The sequence below is a fragment of the Myotis davidii genome, unplaced genomic scaffold (assembly GCF_000327345.1).
Source record: "Myotis davidii unplaced genomic scaffold, ASM32734v1 scaffold152, whole genome shotgun sequence".
NCBI classification, from domain to species: domain Eukaryota; kingdom Metazoa; phylum Chordata; class Mammalia; order Chiroptera; family Vespertilionidae; genus Myotis; species Myotis davidii.
This window is the reverse complement of record NW_006283545.1, coordinates 68383-69626: the sequence shown is the minus strand read 5'-3', so window position 1 is coordinate 69626 and position 1244 is coordinate 68383. Positions and strand designations below refer to the sequence as shown.

The 1244-nt window shown below is 36.8% G+C and overlaps 1 pseudogene; it reads left to right on the top strand.

Annotated features, from left to right (window-relative positions):
- Nucleotides 1–263: 263 nt before the first annotated feature.
- LOC102751839 lies at nucleotides 264–866 on the top strand (annotated as a pseudogene).
- Nucleotides 867–1244: the final 378 nt, after the last annotated feature.

Below are 1244 nucleotides of genomic sequence, written 5' to 3'. Positions count from 1 at the left end.
GCCTTTATTATGTTGAGGTATCTTCCCTCTGTTACATTTTGTGAGTTTTTATCATAAATGGACACTGGATATTGTCAAATGCTTTTTCTGCATCTACTGTTAATGATCATATGATTTTCATCATTTGTTTATGTAGTGTATCACCTTAATTAATTTATGGATATTAAACCAACTTTGCATCCCAGGAATAAATTTCACTAGATTACAGTGTATGATCCTCTTAATGTATTTCTGGGTTTGGTTTGTTAATATTATGTGGAGATATTTGCATCCGTGTTCATCAGAGAGATTGGCCTATAATTTTCTTTTTTTGTAATGTCTTTGTCAGGTTTTAGAATCAGGGTACTCCTTCACAGGAGGCCTAACATGCTGCTGCTGCTGCCATGTCTCTAGTGATTCCTGAGAAGTTCCAGCACATTTTGTGAGTATTCAACACCAATATTGATGGCCAAAGGAAAACAGACTTAATTATCACTGAAATTAAGGATATGGGGCAAAGATATGTTCATGTGGTGTTGAGGAAAGCAGACATCAATCTCACCAACAGGGCAGGAAAGCTCAGAGAGGATGAGAAGGAATGTGTGATCACCATTATCCACAGAATCCACATCAGTACCAGATTCTAGACTGGTTCTTGGACAGAATGATATGAAGGACAGAAAATAAAGCCAAGTCTTTGCCAACGGTCTGGACAACAAACTTCATGAAGACCTGGAGCAGCTGAAGAAAATTCAGGCCCACATAAGGCTGCACCACTTCTGTGGTCTTCATGTCCAAAGCCAGCACACCAAGTGCTGGGGCTGCACTGTGGGTGTGTCCAAGAAGAAATAAATCTATAGGCCTTGTATGTTAATAAACAGTTTATACACCTAAAAATATGACCTTAGGAGCCATCCCTCTTCTTGCATTTTTTTGAAACAGTTTTAAGGACAGATATTAATTCTTCTTTGAATGTCTGGTAAAATTCACCTGTGAAGCCATCTAGTTCAGAACTTTTGTTTACTGGGAATTTTTTATTTCGTTAGTTATCAGTCTATTCAGATTTTCTGTTTCTTCTTGATTCAGTTTGGAAGAGTGTACGTTTCCAGAATTTATGCATTTCTTCCAGATTGTCCAATTTGTTGGCATATAACTATTCATAGTATTTCTTATAATCCTTTGTATTTGTTTCAGTATTCACTTCTCCTCGTTCGTTTCTGACGTTATTTGTGTCCTCTTTTTTTTTTGATGAATTTGGTTAAAGG